Genomic DNA, 18999 nt, shown 5'->3' on the forward strand with positions numbered 1-18999 from the left:
GGACCTCAGGCGGGACTCCCAGAAAGGGCCACTGGATATTTTCATGGTGTTATTAGCACTTTTCAAGGTGGGAGGCATGGAGGGAGTGGCCTGGCCCCCTGTGACCCTGCCTTTGATCTCCAGGCCTGATGATGGGGAGCTGTGGCAGCCTGAGGCTGCAGGAGTGCTGGGGGCAGCTAAGAGTTAAGCTGGGGATCTCAGTTGCGAAGAGCGCTAGTACTGCAAGGGTTCCCCTCTGATTCTCAGCCTCAGTTTCCTCATACGGAGAAGGGGGATGACAACCTGTAGGGCTGAATGGGGATCAGAGGGGGTCATCCAGTGGACAACTCATAGGAAGCGTCCAAATTATTGTAGTGCTTTCTGCTTTGTTGAGAATGTGGATCCTGAGAAGTCTTACAGGTGTGGGGGGGGAGGGGAGAAGCAGAGGGAGAAAGAAGCCTTCCATTAGAATTCCTTCCACATGGGAATAGCAAAGCGCAGTGACTCTAGGAGAGAGAGAGGAGTACTTATGTTCAAGAGGGACTAACGTCAGGGTGAACATAGTGATGGAGTGGAAATATTTCTGAATTTATAAAGCCAAGGACAAGGCTGGATTAAAGAGCTGAGGACTTATCTCAAAGCTGACAGGATGCTGAACCATCATCAAATCTACCAATAAGGTAGAAGGAAAACAATCTCCAGTAAAATGAGAAGCACTGAAACCAGGGCAAGAAGAATGGAAGTTAGACCCAGAAAGAACTCTGTGAGTGAGGGCTGTGGTCAGTGTTTGGCAAAGGGAGAAAGCGAGATCTCGTTGTGTGGAAATACAGTATCTCTGCAGAGCCCTGCCTGGGAGCACAGCGTGGCTGACGAGCGGGCGGTGCAGTGGCTGGCTCTGGAGGCGTCTTTCCACACAACACGCTCACATGAATACAGATTTCTCCTTTCTGTTTTCATCGGAAGCTGAAATTGATATCTTCTGTGGAGGATTAGACTGCAAAACAGCCATTTCCAGAATCGAAGTTCCCCCCTTTCCTGAGCAGCGCTAGCAGCCCTGGAATGGCTTTTATTTCGAGGGAAGCTTTTTATTCATACACTCATTTACAGACACACACCAAATGCCTGACCATCGGGAAGATTTTATTTTATTTTATTTTATTTTATTTATTTTTTGCGGTACACGGGCCTCTCACTGCTGTGGCCTCTCCCGTTGCGGAGCCCAGGCTCCGGACGCGCAGGCTCAGGGACCATGGCTCACTGGCCCAGCAGCTCCGCGGCACGTGGGATCCTCCCGGACCGGGGCACGAACCTGCGTCCCCTGCATCGGCAGGCGAACTCTCGACCACTGCGCCACCAGGGAAGCCCCATCAGGAAGATTTTAATTTTCACAAGGCGACAAGCAGTTTTGGTTGCCATGGCATTTGTCAATATCATTTTCACTGTATAACCTCTTACAGACCCTTCATTTCTATAAAACCTACTCAGGATTTCAATCCTACTACGGTTACTTTTTGTTGTTGTTGTTGGCCAAGTGTGTCATGGTTATCGTATTAACAAAGCTTTCTTGGGCAACGCTGACTCTCCTTTTCAAGGATTAACAATACCAGGCTAGCTGTGACTTTGCAGTTTTTTAAAACTCTTTATCAGGATTTCTGTGCAGATGATGACTTTGAATGTTGCATTCTTTCCTGCCTGGCTAGAAAAGTAAGCTTTTGCAAATATATTTAAGGGGAAATTAATCTGTACCTAAGTGGGAGTGGGGGAGGTATGTGACATGTTATATAAGCTTCTAAAATGTCTTCTTTCCTCATGGATACAGTGGCAAAAATCCCCCTTTGTGACTAGAAGTCAATTACTTCTGGAGGTGCGGTTGGCTTTCATCAGAAATGGGATGGTACATTTTATATTAGTTATTAATTGATAGAATCTCTGTTTTGTGGTTGCCCTGAGGAGGATGGAATCAACTCTTTGCCTCAGATTGGTTTTGAAGTCAAGGCTGATGATATCATACATGTGCCAGGATGGAGTGAAACAGCCATTCCATCGTGAGGCTTTCTGGGGCAAGCAGGGCAGGCTCCCAAGCAGGTCCATTTAACTTGAATGAAGGAAGAGGCTAGTGGTTTTATTTGGTTTCATTGTGATTAGGGCATGGGGTAGGGGTGAGGGTTCCCTGAGATCTTGATGGCTTGAACTTCCCTGCTGGCACGAAAGGAGGGATCACCTGGACTTTCTTCTGGGCTTGTGCAAATGTGGAGCAGAAGAGAAAGGGGAGGTGGGGCCGGAAAGCCATCAGCAATCAAACATAAAACGTGGAGCCATAATCTTTATTACAATTGATCTCTGATGTTTCACTGATGACTGAATTGTGCCATATTTCATTTCATTGAATTTGAACTTGTTTAAGTAAAGCCATTATGGTACTCTATGAGGCCTGCGGCCTGAGACCAGTGAGGGTCATGAACGTTCCTTTGGATACCTTGTTCGAGAGCCCAGCATTGTGTATTCTGAGAAGTGAGATGAATGCCTCGTTCACTATCAGTGCTGTGTGGAACTCTGAAGAGGATAAGGAATGCCTTGCTGAGACCTTGTATTGTAGCGTTAAATGCATGCAAAGACATGTGTGACCTTGATTTATATTTCCGGTATCTGTGAGGCAATAAATTCCCAGAGTTCTTTACCCTAAATAGGCAACCTTGGATAAGGAATTGTTGCAGCCATTGGTCAGACCAGGCGGCCAGACCACTGGCAGTGGCCCAAGAGTCTGTAAAAAAAAAAATGCAGATGGGACCGATTGTTGGCCAGGGTATCCTCTAGTGCTAAGGTGATGGCCTGCAGTTGGGTCAATTTTGATGACACTTGGGTCCTGTCCCTGATTAGGGACATCTAGTTTAGATGATGAACAGCAGCGCTGCTATCTGTAAAGTGTACAAACTCCCTTTTCGGATCTGTAGTTGATCCCAAGGGGCTCCCCAGGTGATTGTTGAGTCTGGGACAGGGGTAGTCTCCTTCAGCACCGTTGGATCTGTCAGGGGCCTGAGGACAGAGGCGGCCACACATTCCTATAGGTGGGATATGCCAGAGGGCCCAGGTTTGGCCCCATCATGTAAATATCATTTTCATTTCAATAAGGAGGGGTGCCGCTGCCATGATCAAAAGCATCCCGGGCAACTGGGTGCAGAGAGTCTCCTGGGAGAGTCTCCATCTTCACAAGGGCCCTGTATGCTCGAATAGCCAGCAGTTGTTGCTCTCATGCATGTAGCGTGGGGCTGAGGCGAACAGTTTTTGCACCAGAAAAAAGAAAGGTTTTTTTACATAGACAACTTGTAGCCATCCTAGGTGGTCAAGAGACTGCAGAAGGCATGAGAGGAGGTTGCTGAAGCCTCTACAGTGAAGGACTCTCTGGAAGACACTAATGGGATTGCCCGTTGTCTTGAAGTTTGGACACATTCTAGAGCCTTTTGTTGGTGGGAACCTCATTCAACATGGGCTGATTTGTAAGGAACAGCATAAGTGGGCTTAAGTAAAACTTGTAAACAAAGAACACGTCGCCTTGGGAACCCAAAAGTGTCTAAAAGCTGTTCAGCTTGTTTGAGTGATGTGGGTGCTGAAAGGGTCAGTAGTTGCTTCTTGACAGTGTCAGGGTGGAGTGGCCCTTGGCTGGCCAAATGATTCCCAGGAGCTTAACCAAATGGTGGGGCCTGCTTGGTACTCGGTGTGGGGCAGTGGCTCATCCCCTTTTGTGAGCTCCTTTGTGAATATTTCTGTGTCCTGAATGAGTGTGTCAGATGAATCCCTTCAGAGGAAGATGTCGTCAGTGGGATATTATACCTGTGCTCCTAAGGAAAGTTGGATGCTGTTGAGATCTTCCCTGCAAAGACTGTGTGCAATGGCAGGGTTGTTGAGATACTCCGTGTGTAGCTGGGTCGGGTGTATTATGTCTCTTTGAAGATGAGGGCAAACTTCCGCTGAGAGACTGTGGAAATAGCCGCTGAATAGAACACATTCACCAAATATTTAATAGCAAAACATTTTCCAGTTGTTGATTGGTGGATTGGATCCAGTAATTTCAATAATATTAGTTATGAGAGCTGTGTAGTAAAGAATTTAATCTTGCCCGAAGACAGGTCCAACCTTTGCCCTCAGCTTCTTGGAGTTAATGTCTAAGCCCTTGAAATGCCATGCCTGATAGGAATATCTTTGTTTGTCTCAGGGCCTTGGGCCACACTAACAGTCTGATTTAGTGTGGGAGCTTTGGGTCATGGGGTATCACTTGACTTCTGGAGGGGCTGGAGATTGAGGTCAGCCACATGGATGGCCAGCCAGGTTTATGCAATCAAGCCCCAATAAAGACTCTGGACTCAAGGCTCAGGTGAGCTTCCCAGATGGGCTATACTCCATGTGTATTGTCACATACTGGTGCCAGGAAAGGAATGCTGTCCATGACTGTGGAGAGAGGACAGCTGGAAGCTCCACATTTGGAACTTTCCTGGACTTGGCCCCATGTATGTCTTCCCTTGGCTGATTTTAATCAGGGAGGAGGTCCATGTGGTTCTGTTTCTGTCACACCAGTTGTAAATACCAAATATTTAATTTTATTTCAATTTATTACTCATTGGATTGGAGCATCCGTGCCCACTGTGGGATATGTTAGGGCAATGGGCCCTGTGACTGTGGGGAATTTAGTCAAGGCAGCGGTTCCGATGGTTAAGGTGAGGCATACCATTTCTCCCTATACTTGATGTTTGGTAATTCCCTAAGAGTATAGAGGATACCTTGTTTAAATTTAGTGAGACTTACAGGTACAACTGTAATTTGGGCCCCAGTATCAATTAAGGCCATGAAAGTTTGCCAATTGGTGCATTTCAGCAGACGTTAAAGTTAATTTAGAACCTGTTTGAGAAGTGCAAAGCCAATCAGCAAACTTTTACCTTTCTGTTGCATAAATCGTTTTCGTACGATCTGGATATACGATTGGGTCAAACTGCAGGCCTCTGTTTCAGTTTCTCTCCTCCCCCCGCCCCACATCAATTTTTTTTTTTGGTTTCTTTTTGTTTGTTTGTTTTGGTCATTACTGGATATACTTTGTATTGGAGGACCCCTCTCTACCCTGGTCATGTTTATAAGTTTCTTCCTCCAGAGAGTCCCAAATCAGTATTATCAGGGTTAGGGACCTTCCTTACGGCAATTATTGTTTTTCTGGGTCTAGACACTCTGGGCTTAAGTTGAGTCTGAATTAACCTCTTGGTGTGTTGATTAGATGTGGCACTCAGTAGGACCCAGAGTCTTCTTTGATCCATTTTACAATCGTCTACTAAGGCGATGGTGTCCTCTGGTTCTTTAAGAGGGTTGGGAACAAAGCATTAAGGATGCTTTTCATAAAGGTCTATGCCACAGGGGGACCAGGGGTGTTTTCCCCTATTGGTGATCAAGATACTCGTCGCACCAGAGGCGTTTAGGGTCCTAATATGCCATCTGATTTTAGGAATGTGACCTCAGCACTCCACGTGACAACTGTTCTTCTTTACACCAGTGACCACCCGTGACCATCATATTGCACATTATCAGTCTTTTCCCTGGACACTGTATAGAATAGGACCAGTGCCTGGTTGAAATATACACCCAACAATCACAGGGTGAGAGTCGTTCCCCTGAGTCTAGCGTCAGTCATAGCTTGTGCAGGAATTGACACACGTGACTCAATCTGAGACTGGTAGGTCCACGCTGAGATACCCAACTCAGGGCCACTTTAAGAAGGGTCCCAATCCCATAGCCTTGGCCCTAAATGCAAAACTTCTGGCTTGGGTAGGTTAAATCAGTGACCGAGGCTTGCTAGGTCTTATGAAATGCGGCAGCAACTCCAATGCAAGCTCACCAGCAGGCAGCAGCACAGTTCAAAGAGCACGCTAGGCAGCAGGCAGTAGATAGCAGCTCAGAGTATATCTGCCAGCAGGCTGTGGATCCAGGTAGTTCACTGAAAAACAACAGAAGAAAGAGCTCCAGGAGGTGTCGGGCATCTTTTAGACGATACTGCTCTCAGCACCAACTGTCTTGGAGTTCCTCCATGGAAGGGCAGTATCATACCCCCTACCCCCCACCCCAAATTGGTTCGGATATTGAGGTGATGATGTCACACATGCACCAAGAGGGTGTGAAAAGGTTTATTATTCATATCACGAGGCTTTCTGGGGAGAGTAGGGCAGGCATTCAAGCCCATCCACTTGGCTTGGGCAAAGGAGCGGGTGAGTGGCTCTGGTTTTTAGTGTGGGTAGAAGATGGAGCCGTGGTGAAGATTCCTGCACGTGGGTTGGGTTGGGGTGTTTTGGGTTTGAACTTTCTCACCAGAACCGGGGGAGAGAGTGCCCAGCCTTTCTTATTGGCTTGCTAGATGGGGGGCAAAAGGCAAAAAGGGGAAAGGAGCTTGAAAGCTGTCAGAAGTCAAATATCAAAAATGGAACTTGACTTTTTGTTACCATCTTCGTCACTTCAGATGATATATTGCATGCACGAATACAGTTAATGGGAGAGTAAGATCAATAAAATGATGAACTTCAAGGGAAAATATCACATATTGAGTTCGAAGGAAATCAGTTGGGAGATAAAAATGATCACACACCATAGAAGTAAAAACAGAACTCTGGAATGAAATGACTTTGGCCAAAGCTAAAGAAAACGGAGCACTCCTTGGCTGTGCCGTGGTCAGTTCCTGAGGGCCCCCAAACTATTAAGAGAAAGTAAACACCTAGCATTATCCCATTTAATACGTTTTCAAGGAAGGTCAAGGTTTTAAAAAAGTTCTTTGTTTATACTTAATCCTCAAGCTCCCTGTTTCCCTGACTCCTTTCTTTCCCTAAGCTAGTCAACCGATTTTGGGGGTAGCCAAATTGCTCTCTCTCAAGCTGCACTCTCCAGTATGGTAGCCAGTAGCCATGGATGGCTGTCAAGCACTTGGAATGTGGTTAGTATGAATTGAGTTGTGCTGTAAATGTAAAATACAAAGACTTAGATTTTGTATTCGTTACCTAGGGCTGCCGTAACAAAGTACCACAAATTGGGTGGCTTAAACAACAGAAATCTATTTCCTCCTAGTCTGGAGGCTAGAAGTCTGAGATCAAGGTGTCAGCAGGGTTGGTTATTTCTGAGGGCTCTAAGGGAGAATCTGTTCCCTGCCTCTCCCCTAGCTTCCGGTGGTTTGCTGTCAATGTTGGGCGTTCCTTGGCTTCTGCTATGTCACCCCAACCTCTGCCTTTGTCTTTACTTGGCCTTTTCTCTTTGTGTGTGTCTGTCTCTGTGTCCAAGTTTCCCCCTTTAATGAGGATAACAGTCCTATTGGATTAGAGCCCACCCTAATGACCTCACCTTAACGTGATCATCTGCAAAGACCCTCTTTCAGATGAGGTCATAGTCACAGGTACTGGGGGTTAGGACTTTAACATCTTTTTGAGAAATTCAGTTCGACCCATAACCGATTTCAAAGACTTGGTATGATAAAAAGAATGTAAAATATCTCCTTAATAATTGGTTTGTTAATTACATGTTGAAGTGACAGTAATTTTGATATATCGGGCTAAATAAAATATACTATTAAAATTAATTACACCTCTTTCTTTTGGCTTTTTAAAATGTGGCTGCTAGAAAAATTTTAAATGATCTCTGTGACTTGCGTTTGTGGCCCAAATGCTATTAGATAGGACTTCTCTATAGCAGAGATTGGCAAACTATGGCCTAAAGACCAGATCTTGCTCACTGTCTGATTTGTAAATAAAGCTTTACTGGAACCCGGCCATGTTTATTCATGTATGTATTGTCTATGGCTTCTTCCTTGCTACAATAGCAGATGTGATTAGTTGTGACAGAGATCATACGGCCTGCAAAGCCTAAAAACTTACGATCTGGCCTCTTATAGACGAAGTTTGCTGACGTCTGCTCTAAACAATGGCTCTGATCCTGTCACTGCCCTGCTCCAGAAGCAACAATGTGTCTCTGTTGCTTATTGGAGACCCTTCAGCCAGACCACCCTGGCTCCCCATATGCCTCACCCTTCCCACTGATCATCAGAGGAAACTCTTTTAGACCAAAGGGCTGGGACCAGGGCTCCTCTTGTAAACCCTGCAATGCTTAGCCACTGCTTGGCACTCTAGGGCCATAAAAGATGTTCTAGAATTAACTGCAAATGTTACAGGCACTTGGTTAGCAGGTAGGGTGTGGGGAAAAGTGAATCTGAACAGAGATGAGCTTTACTAGACTTTTGTCACCTCTCATCAGATGTGTGAAGGAAAACCCACATCCAAGTGGTTCCAGGTTCTACCTGCAGGCACTGTAGGGCCCCATTGGTTTGAGCTACTAGTGCTGCTTTTGATAACTGCAGCTATCATCTACTGGGAGCTTACCAGGTGCCAGGCTTTTTGCTAAAGGCATTATTTCATGTAATCTTCCCAAGCCGAGAGTTTGGTACAGTCAGTTCTGCTATAAACTCTAGTTTTGAAAAATGTGCATTTGTTCTAATGCGATTGATGTATTAGGGAGCAATTTGAGCATAACATGGACTTCGTGCTTGCTTATGCGTGATCTCTTCCACGAGAAATTCTTGGTGAACACGGGAAACTGCACGCAGCTGAACTGAGCCACATGGTGGTGCGCAAAGTGTGTGCGTGCAGGCATGTGCGTGCGCTTGCGCGCGCACACACACACACACACACAATTCAAACGTCCACCAGCTCTCTTAGTTCACTGTGTGTGATATGAACCACGCCCGCCCACATCTGCTTTATAAATTTCTGTTCGCTTCCAGATCACCCTCCACCACGGCACAAGAACTCACAAGCTGCAGCTCTCCCAACAGCTGCTTCCACAGGTAGATATCAGGTCTTTTTAAAGTGCCACCTTTATCGTAGTATTTATGTATTTCTTAACCATCTAAAGTGTAAAACGGTGATACACCACGTTGCTGCAGAACTGACTGTACTATAATTACTCCCATTTTGCAGGTGGTAAAACTGAGGTCTCAAGAGGCAAAGTGATTTGTTCAAGATAACACAGCTAAGAGATTTGGGAACTGACTTTTAAGTCCAGATCTCTCTGGTTCCATAACTTAAGCTCTTAACTACCCCACTGTATTGACTTACAGCTTATAAAATAAACTGTAATTTTGGCTGTAAAGTTTTTAAATCAAAAATTGGAGAGGTCTGGTGGAAAGTAGGCAAAAGCCTTTAGTTTACTTCTTGTGATGCTTTTGTTTGTTGTTTTTCAAGGATGTAACAACTAGACCTCAGGGTTTTGTTGCTTTCCACATTTCTCCAATTTCATTACAGAGGATAGGAGGGTGGGGGGGATATTGGGAAGAGCGAGTGAACAGGAACCTCTTATGGAGGGCTGGACAGGAAATCAATTCTCTCCTTGCCTGGAGATGCAAACATAATGGAAAGATCTGGGCGTCACAGGAGACCATAGAGTGAGTCAGCAAATCAATGCTGGTTTGTTTTTTGAAAGCTAATGTGATGCTGTGATGTGTAATAATAACAGGCATACAACCTGCAGGAATCATAAAATAACTCCTTAGCATTGATCAGGGCCTTATTAAAGTGGTGTGATCAGCTTGGGGTCTGTAACTGAAGAGGGAAGTGAAGATGTCACAGAGGAAAAGAGTGCTGTTGTGGTTTGTCCCTGAATCCTGCATGCTGCAAGGACTCTGCACACGGATTCCCCCCACCCGCCCCCCAGCTGTCGCAGTGGGTGTTGCAGTGATGCCATACTGAGCCTATAGGCTCTGTGAGTGAAAGATAGGGGTGAGGCATGGTGGGGGGATGGTTTGCTGGGAGGCAGAGAGTGTAGGGGCAAAGGCAGAGCAAGGGGTTAGACCAAGGTAAGCTAGAAAGCCTGAGACTAGGCAGGATAGCTGAAGAGGGATACAGCCAACTCCAGTCTCAGTCAGGCAGCACTGTTTACGCTTACAGCTGGGAGTCAGACGGGTTTGGCCAGGGGGGTCAGAGGACACTGCTAGGTTAGAACTACAGGGGGGTGAATCTGCCCCAGGTGGCAAGTGTGAGGTCAGGACCAAGGGCTGGACTTGATCGTTAAGAACTCCAGAGTTCTTGGTTGGTTAAAAATGGAATTCTTGATTTAAAAACACCTGAGTACAAAAGCAATGCATAATTATTGTAGGGAATTTGGAACATAAAGCAAAGCAAAAGAAGAAAGTACCAATCCCTTTTTGTCCTATCAGCCAGAGATGAGGTACTGGTAACATACTGGTGTTTTTTCACCTAGTCTTTTTTTCCCCTATGTGTGCTAAAGTACGCATGAAGTAGTACTACATTGTCAAAGAGCTTAGGCTATGGAATCAGACTGCCTGGGTTTGAATTCTAGCTCTGCCATTTATTAACTGTGTGTCCTTGAATACAGTTACTTACCCTTCCAGACTTTCAACTTCCTCATCTGTAAAAATCGGCACAGTGCCAGTAACTGTCTCACAAGGATTGTGGTAAGAATTAAATAGGGTATGAACACCATGTAAAGCTTTCACATAGAGCTTGATACATTGTGAGCATTCAAACATATCAGTCATTCAATGACTATTATATATGCGACATAATATATTATACATATGATGTTTATTCGTAATAGTGATTATTATTATTATTATTACATCTTTATTGGAGTAAAATTGCTTTACAATGGTGTGTTAGTTCCTGCTTTATAACAAAGTGAATCAGTTATACATATACATATGTTCCCACATCTCTTCCCTCTTGCGTCTCCCTCCCTCCCACCCTCCCTATCCCATCCCTCTAGGTGGTCACAAAGCACCGAGCTGATCTCCCTGTGCTATGCGGCTGCTTCCCACTAGCTAGCTATTTTATGTTTGGTAGTGTATATATGTCCATGCCACTCTCTCACTTTGTCCCAGTTTACCCTTCCCCCTTCCCATATCCTCAAGTCCATTCTCTAGTAGGTCTGTGTCTTTAATCCTGTCTTACCCCTAGGTTCTTCATGACATTTTTTTCCCTTAAATTCCATATATATGTGTTAGCATACGGTATTTGTCTTTCTCTTTCTGACTTACTTCACTCTGTATGACAGACTCTAGGTGCATCTACCTCATTACAAATAGCTCAATTTCATTTCTTTTTAAGGCTGAGTAATATTCCATTGTGTATATGCGTCACATCTTCTTTATCCATTCATCCGATGATGGACACTTAGGTTGTTTCCATCTCTGGGCTATTGTAAATAGAGCTGCAATGAACATTTTGGTACATGACTCTTTTTGAATTATGGTTTTCTCAGGGTATATGCCCAGTAGTGGGATTGTTGGGTCATATGGTAGTTCTGTTTGTAGTTTTTTAAGGAACCTCCATACTGTTCTCCATAGTGGCTGTACCAATTCACATTCCCACCAGCAGCGCAAGAGGGTTCCCTTTTCTCCACACCCTCTCCGGCATTCATTGTTTCTAGATTTTTTGATGATGGCCATTCTGACCGGTGTCAGATGATATCACATTGTAGTTTTGATTTGCATTTCTCTAATGATTAATGATGTTGAGCATTCTTTTTTTTTTTTAAACATCTTTATTGGGGTATAATTGCTTTACAATGGTGTATTAGTTTCTGCTTTACAACAAAGTGAATCAGCTATACATATACATATGTTCCCATGTGTCTTCCCTCTTGCGTCTCCCTCCCTCCCACTCTCCCCATCCCACCCTTCCAGGCTGTCACAAAGCACCGAGCTAATATCCCTGTGCCTTGCGGCTGCTTCCCCCCAGCTATCTACCTTACTACGTTTGTTAATGTGTATATGTCCATGACTCTCTCTCGCCCTGTCAAAACTCACCCTTCCCCCTCCCCATATCCTTAAGTCCGTTCTCCAGTAGGTCTGCGTCTTTATTCCTATCTTACCCCTAGGTTCTTCATGACATTTTTTTCCCTTAAATTCCATATATATGTGTTAGCATACGGTATTTGGCTTTTTCTTTCTGACTTACTTCACTCTGTATGACAGACTCTAGGTCTATCCATCTCATTACAAATAGCTCAATTTCATTTCTTTTTAAGGCTGAGTAATATTCCATTGTGTATATGTGCCACATCTTCTTTATCCATTCATCCGATGATGGGCGCTTAGGTTGTTTCCATGTCCTGGCTATTGTAAATAGAGCTGCAATGAACATTTTGGTACATGACTCTCTTTGAATTTTGGTTTTCTCAGGGTATATGCCAAGTAGTGGGATTGCTGGGTCATATGGTAATTCTATTTGTAGTTTTTTAAGGAACCTCCATACTGTTCTCCACAGTGGCTGAACCAATTCACATTCCCACCAGCAGTGCAAGAGTGTCCCCTTTTCTCCACACCCTCTCCAGCATTTATTGTTTCTAGATTTTTTGATGATGGCCATTCTGACTGGTGTGAGATGATATCTCATTGTAGTTTTGATTTGCATTTCTCTAATGATTAATGATGTTGAGCATTCTTTCATGTGTTTGTTGGCAGTCTGTATATCTTCTTTGGAGAAATGTCTGTTTAGGTCTTCTGCCCATTTTTGGATTGGGTTGTTTGTTTTTTTGTCATTGAGCTGCATGAGCTGCTTGTAAATTTTGGAGATTATTCCTTTGTCAGTTGCTTCACTTGCAACTATTTTCTCCCATTCTGAGGGTTGTCTTTTCGTCTTGTTTATGGTTTCCTTTGCTGTGCAAAAGCTTTGACGTTTCATTAGGTCCCATTTGTTTATTTTTGGTTTTTTTTCCATTTCTCTAGGAGGTGGGTCAAAAAGGATCTTGCTGTGATGTATGTCATAGAGTGTTCTGCCTATGTTTTCCTCTAAGAGTTTGATAGTTTCTGGCCTTACATTTAGGCCTTTAATCCATTTTGAGTTTATTTTTGTGTATGGTGTTAGGGAGTGATCTAATCTCATACTTTTACACGTACCTGTCCAGTTTTCCCAGCACCATTTATTGAAGAGGTTGTCCTTTCTCCACTGTACAATCCTGCCTCCTTTATCAAAGGTAAGGTGACCATATGTGCATGGGTTTATCTCTGGGCTTTCTATCCTGTTCCATTGATCGATCTTTCTGTTTTTGTGCCAGTACCATACTGTCTTGATTACTGTAGCTTTGTAGTATAGTCTGAAGTCAGGGAGCCTGATTCCTCCTGCTCCATTTTTCGTTCTCAAGATTGCATTGGCTATTCGGGGTCTTTTGGGTTTCCATACAAATTGTGAAAACTTTTGTTCTAGTTCTGTGAAAAATGCCAGTGGTAGTCTGATAGGCATTGCATTGAATCTGTAGATTGCTTTGGGTAGTAGAGTCATTTTTACAATGTTGATTCTTCCAATCCAAGAACATGGTATATCTCTCAATCTATTTGTATCATCTTTAATATCTTTCATCAGTGTCTTATAATTTTCTGCATACAGGTCTTTTGTCTCCTTAGGTAAGTTTATTCCTAGATATTTTATTCTTTTTGTTGCAATGGTAAATGGGAGTGTTTTCTTGATTTCACTTTCAGATTTTTCATCATTAGTGTATAGGAATGCCAGAGACTTCTGTGCATTAATTTTGTGTCCTGCTACTTTACCAAATTCATTGATTAGCTCTAGTAGTTTTCCGGTAGCATCTTTAGGATTCTCTATGTATAGTATCATGTCATCTGCAAACAGTGACAGCTTAACTTCTTCTTTTCCAATTTGGATTCCTTTTATTTCCTTTTCTTCTCTGATTGCTGTGGCTAAAAAATCCAAAACAATGTTGAATAAGAGTGGTGAGAGTGGGCAACTTTGTCTTGTTCCTGATCTTAGTAGAAATACTTTCAGTTTTTCACCACTGAGGACGATGTTGGCTGTGGGTTTGTCATATATGGCCTTTATTATGTTGAGGAAAGTTCCCTCTATGCCTACTTTCTGCAGGGTTTTTATCATAAATGGGTGTTGAATTTTGTCGAAAGCTTTCTCTGCATCTATTGAGATGATCATATGGTTTATCTCCTTCAATTTGTTAATATGGTGTATCACATTGATTCATTTGCATATATTGAAGAATCCTTGCATTCCTGGAATAAACCCCACTTGATCATGGTGTATGATCCTTTTAATGTGCTGTTGGATTCTGTTTGAGAGTATTTTGTTGAGGATTTTTGCATCTATGTTCATCAGTGATATTGGCCTGTAGTTTTCTTTCTTTGTGACATCCTTGTCTGGTTTTGGTCTCAGGGTGATGGTGGCCTCGTAGAATGAGTTTGGGAGTGTTCCTCTCTCTGCTATATTTTGGAAGCGTTTGAGAAAGATAGGTGTTAGCTCTTCTCTAAATGTTTGATAGAATTCGCCTGTGAAGCCGTCTGGTCCTGGGCTTTTGTTTGTTGGAAGATTTTTAATCGCAGTTTCAATTTCAGTGCTTGTTATTGGTCTGTTCATATTTTCTATTTCTTCCTGATTCAGTCTTAGCAGGTTGTGCATTTCTAAGAATTTGTCCATTTCTTCCAGGCTGTCCATTTTATTGGCATAGAGTTGCTTGCAGTAATCTCTCTTGATCTTTTGTTTTTCTGCAGTGTCAGTTGTTACTTCTTTTTCATTTCTAATTATATTGATTTGAGTCTTCTCCCTTTTTTTCTTGATGAGTCTGGCTAATGGTTATCAATTTTGTTTATCTTCTCAAAGAACCAGCTTTTAGTTTTATTGATCTTTGCTATTGTTTCCTTTATTTCTTTTTCATTTATTTCTGATCTGATCTTTATGATTTCTTTCCTTCTGCTAACTTTGGGGTTTTTTTGTTCTTCTTTCTCTAATTGCTTTAGGTGCAAGGTTAGGTTGTTTATTCGGGATGTTTCCTGTTTCTTAAGGTAGGATTGTATTGCTATAAACTTCCCTCTTAGAACTGCTTTTGCTGCATCCCATAGGTTTTGGGTCATCGTGTCTCCATTGTCATATGTTTCTAGGTAATTTTTAATTTCCTCTTTGATTTCTTCAATGATCACTTCGTTATTAAGTAGTGTATGGTTTAGCCTCTATGTGTTTGTAATTTTTACAGATCTTTTCCTGTAATTGATATCTAGTCTCATAGCGTTGTGGTCGGAAAAGATACTTGATACAATTTCAATTTTCTTAAATTTACCAAGGCTTGATTTGTGACCCCAGATATGATCTATCCTGGAGAATGATCCATGAGCACTTGAGAAAAATGTGTATTCTGTTGTTTTTGGATGGAATGTCCTATAAATATCAATTAAGTCCATCTTGTTTAATGTATCATTTAAAGCTTGTGTTTCCTTATTTATTTTCATTTTGGATGATCTATCCATGGGTGAAAATGGGGTGATAAAGTCTCCTACTATGAATGTGTTACTGTCGATTTCCCCTTTTATGGCTGTTAATATTTGCCTTATGCACTTAGGTGCTCCTATGTTGGGTGCATAAATATTTACAATTGTTATATCTTCTTCTTGGATCGATCCCTTGATTATTATGTAGTGTCCTTCTTTGTCTCTTCTAATAGTCTTTATTTTAAAGTCTATTTTTTCTGATACGAGAATTGCTACTCCAGCTTTCTTTTGGTTTCCATTTGCTTGAAATATCTTTTTCCATCCCCTTACTTTCAGTCTGTATGTGTCTCTAGGTCTGAAGTGGGTCTCTTGTAGACAGCAAATATATGGGTCCTGTTTTTGTATCCGTTCAGCCAATCTGTGTCTTTTGGTGGGAGCATTTAGTCCATTTACAGTTAAGGTAATTATCGATATGTATGTTCCTATTCCCATTCTCTTAATTGTTTTGGGTTCGTTATTGTAGGTCTTTTCCTTCTCTTGTGCTGCTTGCCTAGAGAAGTTCCTTTAGCAGTTGTTGTAGAGCTGGTTTGGTGGTGCTGAACTCTCTCAGCTTTTGCTTGTCTGTAAAGGTTTTAATTTCTCCATCAAATCTGAATGAGATCCTTGCTGGGTAGAGTAATCTTGGTTGCAGGTTTTTCTCCTTCATCACTTTCAATATGTCCTGCCACTCCCTTCTGGCTTGCAGAGTTTCTGCTGAAAGATCAGCTGTTAACCTTATGGGGATTCCCTTGTGTGTTATTTGTTGTTTTTCCCTTGCTGCTTTTAATATGTTTTCTTTGTATTTAATTTTTGACAGTTTGATTAATATGTGTCTTGGCGTATTTCTCCTTGGGTTTATCCTGTATGGGACTCTCTGTGCTTCCTGGACTTGATTAACTATTTCCTCTCCCATATTAGGGAAGTTTTCAACTACAATCTCTTCAAATATCTTCTCAGTCCCTTTCTTTTTCTCTTCTTCTCTGGAACCCCTATAATTCGAATGTTGGTGTGTTTAATGTTGTCCCAGAGGTCTCTGAGACTGTCCTCGGTTCTTTTCATTCTTTTCTCTTTATTCTGCTCTGCAGTAGTTATTTCCACTATTTTATCTTCCAGGTCACTTATCCATTTTTCTGCCTCAGTTATTCTCCTATTGATCCCTTCTAGAGTATTTTTAATTTCATTTATTGTGTTGTTCATCGTTCCTTGTTTCATCTTTAGTTCTTCTAGGTCCTTGTTAAATGTTTCTTGCATTTTGTCCATTCTACTTCCAAGATTTCAGATCATCCTTACTATCATTATTCTGAATTCTTTTTCAGGTAGACTGCCTATTTCCTCTTCATTTGTTAGGTCTGGTGGGTTTTTATCTTGCTCCTTCATCTGCTGTGTTTTTCTGTCTTCTCATTTTGCTTATCTTACTGTGTTTGGGGTCTCCTTTTTGTAGGCTGCAGGTTCGTAGCTCTCGTTGTTTTTGGTGTCTGTCCCCAGTGGCTAATGTTGGTTCAATGGGTTGTGTAGGCTTCCTGGTGGAGGGGACTAGTGCCTGTGTTCTGGTGGATGAGGCTGGATCTTGTCTTTCTGGTGGGCAGGTCCACGTCTGGTGGTGTGTTTTGGGGTGTCTGTGGGCTTATTATGATTTTAGGCAGCCTCCCTGCTAATGGGTGGGGTTGTGTTCCTGTCTTGCTAGTTGTTTGGCATAGGATGTGCGGCACTGTAGCTTGCTGGTCGTTGAGTGAAGCTGGGTGTTGGTGTTGAGATGGAGATCTCTGGGAGATTTTCGCCGTTTGATATTACGTGGAGCTGGGAGGTCTCTTGTTGAGCAGCGTCCTGAAGTTGGCTCTCCGACCTCAGAGGCACAGCACTGACTGCTGGCTGCAGCACCAAGAGCCTTTCATCCACACGGCTCAGAATAAAAGGGAGAAAAAGTAGAAGGAAAGTAAGAGGATAAAATAAAAATAAAGTAAGGTAAAAGAAAATAAAGTCATTAAAATAAAAAATAATTATTAAGAAAAAAAATTTTTTAAGTAAAAAAAAAAGAAAAACGGATGGATAGAACCCTAGGACAAATGGTGAAAGCAACGCTATACAGACAAAATCTCACACAGAAGCATACACATACACACTTACAAAAAGAGGAAAAGGGGAAAAAATAATAAATCTTGCTCTCAAAGTCCACCTCCTCAATTTGGGATGATTCGTTTTCTATTCACGTATTCCACAGCTGCAAGGTACATCAAGTTGATTGTGGAGCTTTAATCCGCTGCTTCTGCGGCTGCTGGGAGAGATTTCCCTTTCTCCTCTTTGTTCTCGCAGCTCCCAGGGGCTCAGCTTTGGATTTGGCCCCGCCTCTGCGGGTAGGTCGCCGGAGGGCGTCTGTTCTTCGCTCAGACAGGATGGGGTTAAAGGAGCCGCTGATTCGGGGGCTCTGGCTCACTCAGGCCGCGGGGACGGAGGAGCACGGAGTGCGGGGCGAGCCTGCGGCATCAGAGGCAGTGTGACGTTGCACCAGCGTGAGGCGCGCCGTGCGTTCTCCCGGGGGAGTTGTCCCTGGATCCCGGGACCCTGGCAGTGGCGGGCTGCACAGGCTCCCCGGAAAGGGGGTGTGGATAGTGACCTATGCTCGCACACAGGCTGCGTGGTGGCGGCAGCAGCAGCCTTAGCGTCTCATGCCCGTCTCTGGGGTCCATGCTTTTAGCCGCGGCTCGCGCCCGTCTCTGGAGCTCCTTTAAGCGGCGCTCTTAATCCCCTCTCCTCGCGCACCAGGAAACAAAGAGGGAAGAGAAAGTCTCTTGTCTCTTCGGCAGGTCCAGACTTTTCCCCGGACTCCCTCCCGGTTAGCCGTGGTGTGGTGCACTAACCCCTGCAGGCTGTGTTCACGCCGCCAACCCCAGTCCTCTCCCTGCGCTCCGACCGAAGCCCGAGCCCCAGCTCCCAGCCCCGCCCGCCCCGGCAGGTGAGCAGACAAGCCTCTCGGGCTGGTGAGTGCTGGTCGGCACCTATCCTCTGTGCGTGAATCTCCCCGCTTTGCCCTCCGCACCCCTGTGGCTGCGCTGTCCTCCAGGGCTCCGGAGCTTACCCCTCCGCCACCCGCAGTCTCCACCCGCGAAGGGACTTCTAGTGTGTGTAAACCTTTCCTCCTTCACAGCTCCCTCCCACTGGTGCAGGTCCCGTCCCTATCCTTTTGTCTCTGTTTATTCTTTTTTCTTTTGCCCTACCCAGGTACGTGGGGAGTTTCTTGCCTTTTTGGAGGTCTGAGGTCTTCTGCCAGTGTTCAGTAGGTGTTCTGTAGGAGTTGTTCCACGTGTAGCTGTATTTCTGATGTATCTGTGGGGAGGAAGGTGATCTCCGCGTCTTACTCTTCCGCCATCTTCCCCCTCTCTCGGCTGCAAATTCTTTGACACAGCTCACATTGAGAGGCGGGGTCTATCATCCTCTCCTGCTGAATCTGGGTGTAGTGACTACTTTGACAAGTAAATTACAAGGGAACTGATACTATGTGACTTCAAGCCTAGACATCAAGGCCATTCCACTTCCACTAGGTTAATTTGAACATTCGTTCTTGGAAACTGTATTGACATGTAAGAAATATGACTTCCCGGTGGCTACCAAGTTGTGAGGAAGCCCAAGCCACGTGAAGAGGGCACATAAAGGCAGACTCTCTGGTTGACAGTCCCAGCTAAACCCAGCCTTTAAATCATCCCAGGCCAGGGCCCAGATATACAAGTGAAGTAGCCTTC

This window comes from Phocoena phocoena, chromosome X (genome assembly GCF_963924675.1).
Source record: "Phocoena phocoena chromosome X, mPhoPho1.1, whole genome shotgun sequence".
NCBI classification, from domain to species: Eukaryota; Metazoa; Chordata; class Mammalia; order Artiodactyla; family Phocoenidae; genus Phocoena; species Phocoena phocoena.